This window comes from Lipophrys pholis, assembly GCF_963383615.2.
Source record: "Lipophrys pholis genome assembly, chromosome: 6".
Taxonomy (NCBI): domain Eukaryota; kingdom Metazoa; phylum Chordata; class Actinopteri; order Blenniiformes; family Blenniidae; genus Lipophrys; species Lipophrys pholis.
In genome coordinates this window covers 19,832,942-19,849,181 of record NC_137629.1, presented here as the reverse complement: position 1 = coordinate 19,849,181, position 16,240 = coordinate 19,832,942, and positions in this window count along the sequence as shown.

Here is a 16,240-nt window from a genome sequence, read left to right as displayed (position 1 = left end):
GCACGCACACATATACACACGGATGCACGCACACAAGCAGTGATGATTCAAAACCGGTGGCGCACATAAGAAGTGACATGACTCACACCAGTTCACTTTCCAGACGCCGTGGCGTGTGTATCAGCCCAGAGACAACCTACTGCAACACCGTTAACTTAATTTCGCCTGCCTTGTCACCCGTGTGTCATCATCTGTCATCGGTTCAGTAAATTAGAGTTTCACTCCTGCAAGTGTTTCCTGGGAATTCGTCCTAGATGCAGTCATATCTCTTAATGGACTTGAAGTTGTGAAAGTTGGCAGTTGGCTCGTCATAGATTTTATGGGTGCTGTGGCAGCCAGAGGGATACGCATCGGAGAGCTGTGTAACTCAGAGAGGGCAGTGTGGGAACCAAGAGCGGTGGGAGGGCAGCCATATTTTATCTGTCAATCATGCTGGAGTGAGGGGGAGGGATCTGTGTTCAGCTCTGTGGACAGCTCTCTTAACAGACTTACATCGACACAGGCTGTCTGGTTTAAATTACAGCATCGGCAACACTGACCTTTCCCCTCCGCTTTCTTCTTTATTCCTCCATTTTCCTACATCCATACTTCTCTCCTCCTCTCGCCGTTCCTCCTCCCACTTAGACAACTCTATTGGATTTTTAGTCCATTCCAAATGAATTGAGCTGCGGCACTCATGTCGAAATGAGCCCAGTCGATTGCCTAAATGTAACTACGCACAGTTATCGGGACTGCAGCGCAAGCCATTTGCGGGAAGCCTAAACATTATAAACAAATAAAGCAGCCGTATTGCCTCCAGGCCTTTGGTTAGGAATGCACTGCAGTGTCTGGTGAATGGGCAGCCAGCGTGAAATCCAATATAGGCTTGTGTGTGTAGATGGAGAGAGAGCACTCCACTCCAATCTTCATCAATACAGCACTCTACAAGACTGGTGTGGCTACTGCCACCAAAATACGACCACTATTATTTTGACCACTCCGTGCCACATCCGATACTACCAACGCCAACACTACCTGCTATTTCTTTTACTGAACAGAAGAGAGGGGCCATTCTTCAAGTGTGCTTTCTCCAGGAGTTCCCCACAGAGCTATAATGAATCTCTCCAACTAATCAGGCCAAGGAACTCAGGCTGTTCTTAAAAATGTCTTCAGATCTCTTGTCGATTCTCCAAATGTCCCCTGATGCTGTTGATTTTCAACATTTCTTGCCCTCTTACAAGCTTATATTTTATAATAGAGTTGTGACCTTGCTTTAGTGGCAGCCTTCAGTACATTCCCCATAAATAAGGTTTTCTCAAGTACTGTTGCAGGCGTGCAACAAAAAGAAAAATACTTGTTCCCCTGCCTTTGCTTATTAGGTCTACCCACCCGTGATTTCTAGTGTACAGCAAGAAGCAGTCATTAACAGCTGGAAATTATGATGTTTTACAGAAGATCTGGCTTTAAAAAACTAAAGAAAAAAAGAATCACTTCTAAATATTTGTGTTGCTTGGCATTGGGATGGATGTGCTTTGTCTTAAATATCACTTCTAAGTATGTACATTGTGCAGCATTGTCATCATTGTGCTTTGTCTTATGAACCTCAGTGACCATTTCCCGTTTTATCTCTTATCACTCTGTTCCTATGGTTTAGTGTGGTGCAGGGGTTGTGAGAGATAAGTCACCAGAGGTCTGTTTCCTGCAAGACATACACAACCAGAGTATGTCTCTATCCTCTCAGATTTTCTAAAAATACCTCTGGGTACCATGGAAATCCTTCCATCACCAGTAGTTATTGTGACATTGACCTAGGGCAAGGGCCAGGGCCAAGTATGATGACCTCCCACATTTTTTTTTCCGGAGTGCCTTTCAATGACCTGTGCACTTCAGTGTCTGGAGGATATGTACTCCATGGAAACACACACAAGAGCATGAGCACATTCATGATGCAGCCTTTTCTGTGTTTATTTGCTTGGAGCATCGAAATGGGACTTTTCCTCGTTGTGTGCGGGCAAGCATACACCGTTGCACGCACATTTCAATACTTACTCAGAAACCAGGGACAAAGAGCAACATGGACAGAAATGGCCACTGTACACACCTTGTTCACTTAAAGCAGGGGTCTCAAAGCAGAAAGATGGTCCAGACCCAGCTGAATCAGCTCCCCACTAGGGTGAAGAGACCGAGTCGGGTCTTCACCAACACCATCAGCAGTGATAGCTCCAGCACCAGGGGAAGCAGCGGCAACCTCGGCAGCAGCCATAGCATTCATTGGCTGGGCATCGAGATAACATCCCCAGGCTTGAGGAGGGTGATGATGCCGAACAGTAACTCACCACGTTTGAGCCCTTGGCAATGGCCTACAGCTGTTCCAAGGAGGAGTGGGCTGTTCTCCCGGTGCCTTATCTGACTGGGAAAGCCCGCAGCGCAGTGATGGACATGGTTGCAGCCCTGGACTACAGCTGGGTGATAGAAGTGGTCCTTCACAAATATGAAATTAATGAGGAGGTGTACTGCAGGAGGTTCTGGGAGCATGATGCCCATATCACCGAGCAGTTTCTTTGCATCCTCGCCGAAGACGTCTGAGTTTAGGTTTGGATAAAGGAAAACTGCAGAGGCAGAAGTCAAGTCCAAAAAGGCAGAGGTGAGCCAGTGGGCGGAGGCAGAATCCATGTAGGCGGAGACAAGCCAGAGGGCGGAGCTTGAGTCTGAGACGATGGAGATTGCCCAGGGGGTGGAGTATGCGACCACACTTTATGTTTCACCACCCTGTTTGCAAGACTCCAGAAGGGGTGGGAAATGTGAAAGGGTGATACTCTGTTCTCACTGTGAAGTCAAACTCATATACATTCAGTGTTGAGTATTTTCATTTGGGAAATATGTAGTGGGAGTGCTTACAAGCATTGGGAGTTTGTGTCAGAGGTGGATTGTGGCGTCGGGTCACCCACGCTGACGTGGGTGGAGCCGGAGTGCGGATGTCTGTCCGTTTTTCCACACAACAGACTGAGAAACATCCATCATCACTGCTAAAGGTACTCCCAACACCCTCAGTCCACTGTGTGTAGGGGGTGCACTGTTTGTATATTTGTTTGTGTGTAATATATATATATATATATATATATATATATATATATATATATATATATATATATATATATATATATATATATATATATATATATATATATATATGTTATATACATATATATTATTATTTATATACCTTATATATATATGGTGGAGAATTATTGAAGGATAAAAATTATGTACGTTTATATTTCAAGTGTGATGATCATTTTCAGTATTTTTATGCGCATTTATTCTTGTCTGTCAAAGAGGTGGACTGTGACACTGAGAGAGTGAGTCTGCCTGCCTGTTGTGATGCTGGAGGTGAACGTTTTTTTTTTTGTATTTTTGGAAAGAGAACATTCCAAATTAAACTAATTTCATTTTTGGAAATGCCGACTTGCAAGTTCTCATCTTCTAAAAAATGTCCAGGCCAAACACATTGTCTTTCACAGCCTGATAATGAGCTGCTCATTCTAATCAGCTGTTTTGAAGCAGGGAGACATGGAAATCATGCAGGGCTGTGGCCCTCCAGGATCTGAGTTTGAGACCCCTTGACTTAATGCATGCACAGTTACTAGGGTGATGAAAGCCTCAGCTCTAAAGTAAAGAACTACAAACTGTCTTATGTACACAAAGTTCTTCAAGCTGACTTTTCAGATTTATGGCCATGGGTGATGGCTCGTCTTGTTAGTCTAAATTAATGTCTGGTTCACTTTTTGCCATGTGGCCACTGGTTCTCCCATCACAGACATTACATTCAGTCGGCTCCTTTCCCCTAAGATCAGCCCTCCTCTTATCTCTTTTATTTAGATCAAACCATGTGGAGCTGGAGGCCCCGTGTGAGGATAAAATTATATTAATCACATTTGAATCACAAATCAGTAGGAATGTCTGCATTGCTAAATGTATTTTAGATCATTAAAAGCAAGGCGGAACCCATCTCTGCAAAATTCTTAATTTACAAATTTTTGGTAAGTTATTTTCATAGAATTATGGCTTTATGTTTGTTTGGTTTTTTTGCATTATATAATGGGCAGACTTCCGAGCCCTTCCATTCACTACGGCACCCAACCATATTTTTTCCATCTTAATCCATATGGGAATCTGGTGGTATTCATGTGAGCAATGAATCCACGATTTGGCGGCCTATTGAGACTTTCTCTGGCTCATCGAATGCTTGAAAATACGATCAATGAAAAATATTATCAGACATTTTAATAAACAGATGGAATATAAAAAGCATTAAATTGGTGGTCATAATTATTATAAATTGCTGTGAAAGTAGTGCATAGCTCTATACAGGCCCTTGGGGAATTAGGATGGCATTTTTGGGGCCTTCATGTCAATTAAAATAGCCTATTACTGATCTGAATGTATATATTCTTTTGTCATTTGCCAAATGTTGAGAAATATCCAGCAAATTATTTGTTTAAAGTGTGACAATTATTTCAATTAAAGTTTAGATCATTCCGTGAAATATAAACTAAAATTAAAATAGGTACCAAACTACATCACAAACAATAAGGAGCAAAAGGTACTGACGTTTGCTTTTAAAATGTAGAAGATACAACCAAAAAGTAAGCACAAAGCACAAATGCCTTAAATCTCAATTTAAGCACTTTGATAAAGTATTTATATTCCAGGATTTCCTACCTCAGCATGTACCGCCTCTGATGTACGACCTTGGAAGATCCCCCCCCCTCCACCCGCCCATCTTCTGTTCTGTTTGCTGTTAGAAATGACAGATTTCAACCCAGTTTTAGTCCACTAGCTTTTGTCTATTCAGGATGCCTCCCAAACAGACGCACATTAATCGCAGCAGCCTCCCTCTGCCTCACCACCGCAAACAGTGTCCATCTTGACAAGTCATTTATTCTTATTTTCAATTTCACCGACTTATTCTCCATAATAGAAGAGAAACAAATCTGCCAATTGGATGTGATAGCTCATTTGTATCTGTCATCCCAGTGTTGGGCATTTCTTGAATTAAGACACAGTTTTAAGGGATCAGCAGTCAGGACACTTGTTGCATCAGACCTTGTGTAATCTGTCTGCCCCATTGGAGTGATTGCTCAGGCCCTCATTTGTCGGGAACACATTTTTATTGATTCATTGATTTATTTATGTGTTTATTATTTTTAGGGGGGTCTGAAATATATAATTTTTAAATTCCTTTTCACAGTTTTTTTCTTAATTCTAAAGTGTGTTTTCTGCCACTTTGTTTTGCGATGTTATGAATCAATGTACTCTAAGGTACAGCATTCCGACTTGTGTAATTCTTCTTGCTAATAGTGATGCCAGTCCAGTCTAGCCCAGCATGGCGTACTTCTAATGTGACCCCGTCTGCTGCATTGATTCTATTCATTCATCCATTTCTCTCTCGACGCGTTGCCATTATGGATATGGCTGGTTTATAAAGTATCCTTACGAGACAGCTTTGGCTTTTTGTCCAGCTCCACTGCAAAGTGGCCCTTGAAAAAGCCTAGTAGTCATTCTCCCGTCTCTCCCGCTTACCCCTCATTTCATCTCTTCTGTGTGCCTTCCCAGCCACATCCTCTCTAATGAAGCAAAATCTAGCATGCTAAATGGGATCAGTCATCTATGTCATTGGTGCTAGAGTGGCCAGAGCGGTCTTCTATTGGCCCTGGAGGCACAAACACTCCAAGACCACAAGTTGGTGGCATTAGAGGCGTTCACAGTACAGTAGGCACAAACAATATAGACCCAAGCAGGCACTTATCTATCGTAGCTGTACAATACTGGTCTCATGCATGTACCCAGAGAAAGAGGCGCCCGTGTGTGGGCCGTGGAGAACAGATAAAGTAACAGAGTCAAAAATGCTCGCGTGAAAGTGCAACTGAAGCTCCAGCTGAGATCGGTACAGTACGGGAGATCAAGAGTAGAGAGATGTGCTCAGTGGGGGACCGGCCTGTCGATTGCAGCGCTCTCTGCTTCAAAGTTCTCAGCTTCAGGATTTTGTATAGAATCTAATGGCTTTGGAGTGTGAGTGCACACAGTAACACAAGTGGAAAAGCACTGTAATATAGAACCCGACATGACAATCCAAAAAGCACACACACTTATGGGTACACACACAGACACATGCACATGCATGCACAGACACATAGCGTTTCAGATCTCTTACTGAAGCCCAATATATTCCTCACAAACCCATTAATGGTGCTTCATATAACAGCCTCTCACAGAATACAGGGAGAGGGATGTGAGAACAGAGCCAACAGAGAGGAAACACAGCCAGGTATTTGTTAGGTGCTTAAAGTTAGAACACATTCAGGTGTTTTCTTTGGTTTAGTTTATTTTTTTCCCACTTCTGGATTAATTTCTATTCCGTTTTTTTTTTTTTTTTTTTTTACAGTACAACTTATAGTGTAACATTTTTTCCCCCACATCAATTCTATTAAAATTGCACAAATGTACGCATAAATTCATTTGGCAAATACGTAAGATATATTTACCACAGAACAAAGATGTTTCACAACTGAACTTCCAAATAAACTTTAAAGAAAAAAAGAGAAAAAGGTTATGTTGTGTGAACTGCAGGTTATATGTAAAATATTATACTAAATATGGACACACTTCCTGCTTTTGGGACACATTCGCAATATACACAATTACTTTATTTAAACTGTGATTTTGTTTTAACGTACTTCTGGACGTCGGTCCATACATCCATCCGCCATATATGTTGCATGAATGTAATTTCAAGTTAACATACATATATATGAAACATATGTTAGACACTTTAGTTATACAGATATGTGAGACAGATTTAGTTTGATTTTCTTCAGCTTTTACCAGATCGACTCCCCCTAAAACCCATTCAGGTCAAATGATCAAACTCTGTGTCAAACATAAGAATCTTGTACAGTATATTGAAAGGGGTAATAGACATGAAGAAGTGAGCAGAGTAAGGAGGACACTTGTTATTTGGTTAATGGATACATTTCAGGTCGGGTTGCTTGAAACCCTCTCAGCTTTTATTCTACTCATGAGCAATTTCTCCATTTCTCATCTCTTGAATTTGCCAGATGAAAAACGGAGGAGGATATTTACTAGCTCCTCTCAAGTTAAGAAATGAGTCACTGTAGCTTGTTTTTTGACCTACATGTGTCTACCTGAGCAGAAGTAAGACATTCGAACATGGCTGACAGTTGGGTCTCGTCCCTGCTCTCCCCCTATTTGACATTTCAGCCTGAAGAAATGAATCTTCTCTGGCATTTATTCACTGCCCTGGGCTTTCAGAGCCCTATAGGTGCTGTCATTTGCACTTTTTAATATGTGTGTTAGTGCTACAATTTTTCTGTTTACTTAAACAAAGGCAGACTTTCCTCTAAAGAGACGGGGTGACAGTAAAAATTGCTACAGTGTCCGTGAGCATTTCACCCCTGCGTAGAGTTATGACATGCACAGACACATACAGGCAATGCATGCTGTACAGTAGAAGCCAGCCAAAGTCTTCAGTGTGTCACCTCTGTCATAGTGTTAATTAGACAGTGTCACCGCCTGTCCCCAGTGACATTTATTGCACATTTGAATATTTTACCCAGACAGATGGTAAGAATGTCAAGGCGTGACACTGAGTTATTAAGCCCTAGCCTTCTCCCTCTGCGACAGAACGCAGGGCTTGTCAGCACTCGATTGTTTTAATAACTCACTGGCAGTACCGCGGCAAAGTTTGCCATGGTTCTCTGTGCTGTAGCTAGTTCCTGGGGCATAGGTGAAAAAGCCATTGCACTTGTGCATGTGCACACATCCACATCGATGTGGGTGTAATTCTGCTGAATGTGGATGAGCAGGAATTCCCTCAATGAATAAAAGAACTGGCCGCTTTGCTCGGTGACCTCTCCATTCACATGATCCGTCTGCTGACTGCCATGCTTTTCTGGATCACAGATGACCTTCACCATTGTTGACAGTATTATCAGATGCATGGCATGGACATGCACCATAACCTTAGAGTATGATACTAAAGTGTCACACAATGGTCAAATCCTTCACCCTAGAATAACGCAGCATATTGAAAAGTCAAAAGTCAAAAACCTTAAAATGAACACCAATGTGGTCATTGCTTTCGATTACCCAGGTCCGCTCTAGATTCTACAAATGTGTTTTATAACATGTGCAAATCTGATTTCAACAACTTGGGAGAAGGCAAATTAGTGCTTGGTTTTGTTTGGAATATTTTGTTAATTTCTGGTTATTTTTTTATGATGAAGCTTTTCATTTTTCTTAAGCTCACTCTATAATTGAAATGCAGTATTAGCACGCAGACTCCACATTGCAAGGCCTTGAACTTGGCTTCTTTCATTGTGAACACTGCATTACCACAAGGATTGCAAACAGATAGAATCAGCCTAATCTCTAAATATGCGAAAGATTCTTCTTTATAGAAAAAAAATAAAAATGCTGTACTATCTGCTATGTTTGCAGATGTGAAATAAGGCAAATTTCAAAGAATGTGTTTGTGCTCTTTTTGTATTCTGCAAACCTTGTGGTATTAAAAAGGAAGGAAACCTGCTTCAATTAAGTTCTGCTTGCAGGTAAAACTTTGAATCCTTATCAACTAAGGATCAAACAATGACATATTGTGTGACAGAAGCTATTATAATATTTCTTATTGCTGAGGATTCGTACCAAGGTACAACAGAGAGGAATAAATATCAAAAAACTTTACGGAACTCCAAAACAGAATTAAAATTGTGTTTCCAAAACTGACATTTGCCTCCATCCAAACACTGTCTGGTAGCATTTGTACTTGTTTTGTCAAGATATACAGCTTAGAGTGCATTGCTACTAAATTCAGCATAAAAAAAAAATGTTTTTGTATTTAAGTTATTTATATTTAAATTTTTTATTTAGTCTTTAGGAGGAGAGCTGGGGGGGCTGAGGGTCTTGCTCGGGGACCCCCAGTGCATGTTTTTTGGACCCTACTAATACCTTGAAGTTGTGAGCCCACACGTTACATCAGTGTGTTATTTCTAGTGTTGCTGCCCTTTGAAATTACTTTTTTTTTTTTTCCAAAGGACAAACTCATTTGTATTTCAAGGCTTCTATATGAGTTATTCTTCTCTCCTCCCTCCCCGCCTCTTTTCTTACTTAACTTGCTCGCGCCATCGAGCAGTGGGTGAGCTAAGAGCGGTTGTTGACATTGAGGAATATCCTGAGCCATCCGACTCCATGTCCCATCATTACGAAGACAATGGCCAAAGAGATATTGCCTGGCGAGCCATAGCTCTGGAGATTAGGAAGTCGTTTGCAGTCCTTTGTGACACGTGATCACAAAACAATCAATTTATGGCATCCTAAGTCTACTGCTTGATCCACTGCTTTCAAACCATAATTGCACTGCTCTAGTTATTCATTTCCTAAATTATTCATTAAAATTACAACTATAATAGAGAAAGAACAGATAATAGGCTACTCACCCATGGTATTTTGTTTTTAAATGCTGCGTTCGTCAGACGCCGCGGCGCCATGCTTCCTGTATCACCAGGCATCGGCGGCCGACGCTTGTCTTTATAGACATTCCAGGTTCTGATTGTAAGAAAAGTATTTTCTCATGGAGAAACAAACACCAACGAAAGTTGCCAGAAAATCAAACGAAGCCTGCTTGTCAAAATTATTAGATGCTACATTAGCAAATTAGACCCAGTGTTACTTCCAGATTAGCGTGTAAAATTAGGATCAACAACAGAGTGAGCACAGCTCCAGCGCAGATGTTTTATGCATTATTCAGTTTTTGATACTGGGAGGAAAAAGAATGAAAATATGGTTGGAATTGTGTGAAGCAGGTATAGCTGTGAACTGGAGCGAACCGATTTAGCGTCTTAGCATCTTAGCCGTAAACCTGGAGCATGCGCTCATTAGTTTTCAAGGTGTTATGCATTTAAAGGCCTGCTAGTACAGACTGATAATATACTGATATCATCTTTTCAACTTGTTGTATTGTGTATACTAACAAGCCTCTAGCCCCAAGGTGGACCCCTGGCAAAGAATTTAAAAAAACAAAACAAAAAAAAAAGATTACATCTGCAGTGGTTTTTGTAACAGTCTATATTATAAGCCTTGTTTGTTTAGTTATTCTGGGTATACCATCACTGCTGCCATTTCGTCCCATTCCCACAGCTCATTCTCATCTTGTCCGTCATTTCTCCCGTGAGTTTTTAAACTATGTGTAATTACCCAGTTTGTTTGCACCTTGGCTCTAACTGCCTGTCTTGTGTTCACAAGAAGTGTGTGTGTGTGTGTGTGTGTGTGTGTGTGTGTGTGTGTGTGTGTGTGTGTGTGTGTGTGTGTGTGTGTGTGTGTGTGTGTGTGTGTGTGTGTGTGTGTGTGTGTGTGTGTGTGTGTGAAGGTTTGCATGTGCCAATCAGTCTTTAGCAAATATGGGTGTGACAGGCAAGAGCATGCAACAGTGCTAGTGTGTTTCTCAGCACATGTGTGCACCACCCCAGGCCCACTGGCAGACACAGGAAGACAGAGAGAGGGACCTTGTCGTCTCTAATCCCTTTGTTTTGAGTCAGATTAGAGCTTTGCGAGGCGTTTGCGAGGCCTGCAGAATGTGGATTTAAGGATTAGTCTAATAAACAGAGGCTCTGTGGCACTCTGCAGCCCAGTGCGGAGATTACACAGGCAAGGAAGAGAGAGGGATGGGTGGAACCCCCCCCCCCCCCCCCCCCCATTTCTCATCCATCTTTCATTCATTTCCATACTGACAAATGAGAGGATGAGAGGAGAGGAGACATAGTGGAGAAAATGGAAGGTGGATGAGGTCTGTTCACAGTTTCTGATCACTGTGGTGACTTTCATTCATATCATCCCTCCACGGGGGAACTCAACTCTCTTATGCAGTCACATATGCAGACCTTGGGGTGTGTAACTCTTATCAGAATACTCTTGTATGACCTCAACGATACTTTCTAACTTGTGCATTCAGGCTAGTTAATCATGGGGGATGTTCCCTCATTTGAGCACAATACTCAGCAAAGCACAAATAATACGCGGAACAAGTACAGCGTATTAACTGGGAAGCCTTAGTGGAAAACTCAACTATTAGCTCTCTAAAAATCCCATCATGTCTACATTGTTGCTGAGCATTTTCTAAAATCTGCACTAATACTGTAGACAGATGAATATTTTTTTTTCCATTCTATTTCAGTAATGGAAGGACAGGAAACCTGATGGAACAAGGTTCAATGACTGGGAATATATCTTGCTTAATTTTTGTACGTGACCTTATTGTTGTGTGGCTGTGCAGACAAAAGGCAGCCTAATTTGTGAAAATCTCCTACCGACTTCTGCGCTCACTGTCAATCGAAGATCTAAAGATCTGTGATGGGGGAGTTTGTTGCACATCGCCGCAATTGCAGGATGTGTTGTTTGGGGCATTTAAACCCGCGATGTGCACAACAATCAGACACTGACATCATTAAAACTTGTTGTAAATTTGACAGCGTTGTGAATTTCAGCAGTGGTGTTATTTTTTTTTTATTTGTTTGATTTGCATGTCTGAGAATAATTTGACGTTTTGGTGTCGGTGACGAAAAAATAAGCATGCGGCAGCAGAATTCGTGAAAACAATGACCAATCGCACCTAATAGGCAAGTGATTTTTTTATGTATTTCACTCAAGTTGAGGGTAATTGGGTGAGGTTTGTGTGTGTGTGTGTGTTTGTGTGGGTGTGTGTGTGTGTGTGTGTGTGTGTGTGTGTGTGTGTGTGTGTGTGTGTGTGTGTGTTCGTACACACGAGTGCATGTGAGGGTGAGTGAGAGGTGAAGAGCTTCCTGTCCTGCACACCCGTCAGCTCTTGGCTCACGCACACATCTTGGATCCAAACTGGGCCGCACTTTCCAGTTGAACTGGGGCCACCCGAGCATCCCCAGCCATCATTTTGCCCTCTGTGTGTGTGTGTGTGTGTGTGTGTGTGTGTGTGTGTGTGTGTGTGTGTGTGTGTGTGTGTGTGTGTGTGTGTGTGTGTGTGTGTGTGTGTGTGTGTGTGTGTGTGTGTGTGTGTGTGTGTGTGTTTTGCTTTGCCTTTGCGCTTGTGCCTTCACTTTTAATGCCACCCAAGATCGAAGACATGATTAATGACTCTTCACGGTGAGAAGCCTCTCAGTCACAGCCAGGTCCAAAGCTTACATAGAGAAGTGTGTGTGTGTGTATGCATGTGTGTGTGTGTGTGTGTGTGTGTGTATGCATGTGTGTGTGTGTGTGTGTGAGTGACAGTGGGGGGGAAAATGAGAGTAATAGAGGTCATGCTACATGCTTAAATGCACATAAATATTCAGATATTAACTGAGCGCTCAATAGCAGGTTTTATCAAAGTGTGCAGCAGGACTCGTAATCGGGGCTTCACATCACGACCTCCAAATTTCACACCACACGCGTTTTCTCCCACAACAAATGGTGACTTCTGGTCTTTGTACTGCAGTTGGTCATCCATAGGCAAGAAAAAGACAACACTTTTTCTTGCGATATTTTTACATTTAAAATATCTTTTTAAACAGCCTGCAACCGATATTGTGATCGTGCACCAAAGTTTATTTTAGCACTTTAAATAGTTTTTATTACACTGACACTAAATTCCGTTTTAATAGTTTTATCCTCCATTTATTTCCTTTTATCCTAACATCCTCTCAGAAATTAAAATCATGCTGAAAAAGGGTTTTCCCCCCCGACCCTTAAATTATTTTAGCATATCACACGTTGAAAACTACTGCTATATATACACACAAACAAATAATGACCAATCAGGTTGCACACACGCACACATTTATTTACACAGCTTAAATTTGTTAACCACATAATGACATTTAAAGTATAATGTATATAATGAGATATTTATTGAGAAAGCCTTACAGTGTTAAGACTAATTACATCGATTCAGTATGGATTATTCAGTGTATCCAAAGAAAGAAATATTTCCATGGAGAAAAAGAACAAATTATACATTAGGATAATAGGGATTTGCACATAAAAATGTGTGGATGTGAAGTGTCAAGCGCATACTGTTCATCGGGGGAATCAGAACATGTAATTGGACGCTTTGATGGCTGTAAGTATGATGTTTTAATCGCAGCCGTGTTCGGGTGCAGTCGGACGCGCTCTCTGAAGTCAGAATGCGCGCAGGTTTCTTCGGTGTAATTGAGTACAAGTCTCATTCACAGATTTGTTTTCACTCTTTTATTCTCCCTCAACCTCTCTGCGCTCAGCTCTTTTCCCGTCTCCTCTTTTGTCTCTCTCAGTCACTCCGTGTCTTCCTGCCTTTGTCTTTGCGAGCAAACTGTGTAAACAACTTAATTTGAGAAGCGGCACACACAAAAAAAAAAAAAAAGTAGAAAATTCAAGCCAAACACTTTTATAGCTACTGTTTTGTCTTTTGTGATAACCGGGCCAGGTTTTCCATAGGCCATCTCTGACGATACAAATCCCATTCAAAATTAAAGAGAGGGGGAAGAAAAGAGAGTAAGAAAGAGGGGAAGAAGCGAGAAGGATGGAGAAAGAAAAATAGATACCAAATGAACAATCTCCTGTTGACAAAGACTGCTGGAAAAGTGGATGAATTTTCTGATGGATGGGCTCCATGCTGTGTTTTATCAGGCTTTTTAGCTGCCAGACTTGTTGGCTGATATTTGCTTTTGGTATAGTTACAATTGAATTTAATGAGCCAGGTAATGGCGGCGTTCCAGACTTTTCCATCAAGTCATGAGATTTGATACGACAAGGTTTTACCAGAGATAAGATAAGAAAATCATTTAACTGCAAAGTATTGAAAAATACTAATAAATAAATGCAGGAAATTGAAAAATACTCAGATTTTTTACATTATAAATGAACTATATGGTTAAAGCTGTTAGCAAAATAATAAAAGAAACTGAAATGATTGATTTCCTCATAAATAAATATGATGAATTAAAAAACAACTCCAATAAACTGTGGAAGTTGTAACTTACAATATAGTTTGGAAATATATACATCAGAAAGGTTCAAAATTGAATAATGCAAAAAAAAGTTAACATGAAAATGTTCTAATACAAACTAATGAAAAATGACATCTTGTGTGTGTGTGTGTGTGTGTGTGTGTGTGTGTGTGTGTGTGTGTGTGTGTGTGTGTGTGTGTGTGTGTGTGTGTGTGTGTGTGTGTGTGTGTGTGTGTGTCTGTGTCTCTCTGTCTGTCTGTCTGTCTGTCTGTCTGTCTGTCTGTCTGAAATAAATTCAGACTGACATAAAATGTCATTTTGATACTGAAAAACAAACTGAAAATTTAAAGACTTATTGAGAGTCTACAAAACCGAACAAGCTATTTAAAGAGCCTCCTTTCAGAAGTTCTTCATATTTTGTGATATTGTAAAGATCAAAGCATTACGCCATCTCTTTTTAGAAAATATAAATGCTAAATAATCAATATCATGTCTTGAGCTGCTGCAATGAAAGAGCACTTCACATAGAACTCCTCTAAAAAGAGAAACTGCAAACCTTGTGAATCGTGCCCTCTCGGTCTGTATGGAGCAGAAGAATGAGTCAATAAATGTCAGGCTGGTTTGTAGCATATACAAAGTGAACATGGCCTGTTGGTGCACCCACCTAGTTGGCTGCAGCAGAAGTCATCTGGTCAGGAAGCCTCCCACAGTGTGATGGCCTTAAACCACGTCCATACGAGCACCAAGGCATCGCCTCCATGCTTATTTGTTTGATAAATGAGAGGGGCGGCTGGATGGATTCTTTGCAGCTAATTGTCTTTGGGTATCTTGCCAGTGTACATGTAACCATTACAAATGCGGTGAAATAATATGCAGAGCCAGGCCCGCTCGATTGTGATCAGCTTGTTCCCAGAGCCGGATGTCTCTGCAGCATTTTCCTCAGGCAGATTTGAAGCATGATGCAACAAAACACAAAATACCTGAGGCAATTTGAAGCCATAAATGCACCAATGCACCTTCTGCTGAGACATTCCTGATCTACTTCTGGCTGCCCCCCTACCCCCCTCCCCCCACCCCGCCCCCCCGCCCCCCGCCTCGAGTCGACTAATCTGTATAAACCCATTGTGGCAGAATTTGTCGGATGCATTTCATTTCTGACAGTTTAGGTAAATTAGACGCTTTTTTTCTTTTTTCCATGTGCAAGAGACACATCCAAATCATGTAATACGACATGAGATTCGAGCGGGTTAAAAAGCTGCATCTGTATATAAAACCTAGTCTGTCACTTGTGTTGCTTTGATATTTTGATTCTGTTTGTTTAAAGGTTAATTAGGTGGAATGGAAAACCTTGTCTGACGCTCACTAATCCATTGTTTTCATTACCTTCATTAATTTCTACTTTCAGTGGATTTACAATGTCTTATTTTTCTTCTTTTTTTTGTTTTGTTTTTTTGCAGAGAGAAAAAAACCATTATCTGCACCAAACTTCACCTCTGTAATTTTGAAAATTAATTCTCCGCCCTTTCTGTCATCTCCCAATTACAATTCTCATTCTGCCTGAATTTCACGGTCACTTCACGGTTGCATGCGTGTCTCCGCTCACCTTCATCTCACCATCTAATGCTTGTTGTCAAGGACAGCTGCTCGCAAGCTTACATAGGCTCTTTGCATCCACGTGTCTGATTCTGATCGTGTGTGTGTGTGTGTGTGTGTGCCGACACTGTGGGCGTCTGGACATGCATGCGCTCGATCGGGCAGTTGTGCTTTGAGATCGGTAAATTGAACTTCTGATAAATTAGACAATTCACCTCGGTGGGATGTTCAGAGGGAGGTTGGACCGTTGTCAATGGAGTAATTAACTAAGCACAGTGTGTGTGTGTGTGTGTGTGTGTGTGTGTGTGTGTGTGTGTGTGTGTGTGTGTGTGTGTGTGTGTGTGTGTGTGTGTGTGTGTGTGTGTGTGTGTTGGTGAGGTGGGTTCTTCAGCGACCTTGAGGAAAACACCTGTGTGGAGGAGATGTGATTGATGTGTGTTCCAGGTTTCATGGTTGTCCCCTTTTCGCTTTCTCACATCCATCAGTCTGTCTCTGACGCTGTCTTTTCTTCTCCCTCTTCGTCAATCAACAGTTTATGTACAAACTGCTGGGCTCCGGCTACGCACGCACACACACACACACACAAAACGTCTAAAAGTGTATAATTTACCTAGGATTATTTTTATTTTCTCCTCCCTACAGTTTTTAGCAATATACAT